Source organism: Octopus bimaculoides, chromosome 18 (genome assembly GCF_001194135.2).
Source record: "Octopus bimaculoides isolate UCB-OBI-ISO-001 chromosome 18, ASM119413v2, whole genome shotgun sequence".
NCBI lineage: Eukaryota > Metazoa > Mollusca > Cephalopoda > Octopoda > Octopodidae > Octopus > Octopus bimaculoides.
In genome coordinates, this window is record NC_068998.1 from 53922659 (window position 1) to 53924980 (window position 2322).

The 2322-nt window shown below is 33.9% G+C and overlaps 1 protein-coding gene across 1 annotated transcript in view; it reads right to left on the reverse strand.

The window, feature by feature from the left end:
- The window catches only part of LOC106874628 (uncharacterized protein CXorf65 homolog), a 125435-nt gene that overhangs the window by 122099 nt on the left and 1014 nt on the right, over window positions 1–2322 (reverse strand). The gene's annotated exons all lie outside the window — the stretch shown is intronic.

A 2322-nucleotide genomic window follows, 5' to 3' on the forward strand; every position in this document is an offset into this window, starting at 1 on the left:
TATATATATATATATATATATATATATATATATATGTATATATATATGATGGGTTTCTTTCAGTTTCCGTCTACCAAATCCACTTATAAGGCTTTGGTCGGCCTAAGGCTATACTAGAAGACACTTGACCAAGGTGCCAGGCAGTGGGACTGAACCCGGAACCATATGGTTGGTAAGCAAGCTACTTACCACAGAGCCACTCCTGTATACACATATACAATATGCGTTTGTATACGTGTGTGGTAGGGAATATGCATGTGTATGCATATGCGTGTAAGCGCTTGCAGTTTTCTGTTGTGTATATATTGTATATATTTGTGTGTGTGTGTGTGTGTGTGTGTGTGTGTGTGTGTGTGTGTGTGTGTGTGTGTGTGCGTGTGTGTTTGTTGGTGTAAACAGGAAAAATACTTGTATAAATATCTTTTTATTAATATTTAGCGGAAGAGAGTGACTCTACACCCGAGAATTTCGTGCTTTGGTACTTATCAAACTAGTCACAGGTCGAATGCCTGTGAGTTTATATAGCTGTTGATAAACAAATCTATTTCCCTGTGGAATGTTCTGGAACGAATTATAATTATGTCTCCGGGATAATTCAAAACGTTTGCCCGTTATGTCGTTCAATAAGCAAATACATAGATGAATAAGAAAAGAAATAAAGAGACAAAAAATACAAAAAAAACAATCTTGTGCTTGTCATCACATACCCATACACACTCACATATCTATACACACGCATGCACACATACACATGCAAAAGTACTCCAATATACATATATATATACATATATATATATATACATACAAGTACAGTATATATATATACCTATATATATATATATATATATATATATATATATATATATATATATATATATATATATATGCTCAGATATATATATATATACACACATACATATATATATATATATATAAATATATAGTACATATGTATATATACATACATATATATACATTCATATGGATATATATGCATACATACATACATACATATATCTGTATATATGTTCATATGTATATGTGTATGCGTACGTATGTTTCTCTGTGATTAAGTATGTATGCAAGTATATATTTAAGTGTGTTCATCAGAGGTGACTCTTGGTGCTTCTTCTTAATGTGTGATTTGAGAAAACTGCCGTACAAGCTCGTGTCTTCGAAGAGCAGATTGTTGCTCATAACTTGCTATCATAATGTGAATGCTCAGGAGAACACGAGGAGAACAAACAGCAGAAATGTTAAGAATGAACTCGTTGTAGGGTTAACCAATATCTAGCAATGTTGCAGTAGGTACTTAGGAATAGTTAAAATACAGAACGTACAGAATGTGATGTTAAAGCCATTTGAGGGAGATGGCCCCTGAAGGCGTTTTAGAAGGTCCGATTAAGACGAAATACTTTGGTGCAAATCGCTCTGGTGGTTCTTGTCCATCCTTACAGCAGTGGACAAAAATAAGAAGACAGCTTTTCTGTGTCTTTTAGTGCTACATTCACAAGGTACTGGTAAATGTACATAAATTTCTAGGAATCGCAAACAGAGACTGAAGATGGAAACGTATCACCAGTATCAAAACATAAAAAGTATTCTAAATGCTCTGAAATCATCAGAACACCTGAGCCGGCCGAAAGACAGGCTGTTGTAAGGTTACCCATTTGCAATTGAGTGAACTGAGACACCTGGGGGGGGGGGGAGTGTTGTTTTGCAGAAGAACGAAACGAGCCTGCCCAGTTCGGGAATGGAATTCACGATCTAGCGATGATGAGGGCAAAACCGTCAGTACTGCGCCACCCATTTTCACACACACACACACACACACACACACACACACACACACACACACACACGTATAAATATATTTATATACATATATGTATGTGTGTGTGCGTATGCATACATAATAATTACCAAATATGAATACATATATACATATATATATATATAAATACACACACATATATGTATATAGATACGTATGTATATATTCATTAGGGAAAGCTAAAATATGGTTGTACGCAGAGTGTGTGATTAAATCTGAGACTTAACACGCCATAAATAAGTTTTACGTTGCTTTTATTAGATCATAATTTAGACTTCAAACAGATATTTGCTTTTAAAACACAATACTTTAATCGAACTTTATTTCCAGAGAAATAAATATATGACAGTTCTGTTGGAGTAAAGTTGAGACTGTGTTTATACAAACAAGGTTTCAAATAGAAGTGTTATGCGTGCGTTTGCGTTCGTACATATGTAATATACATACATACATGCATATATATATGCAAATATATATATATATATATA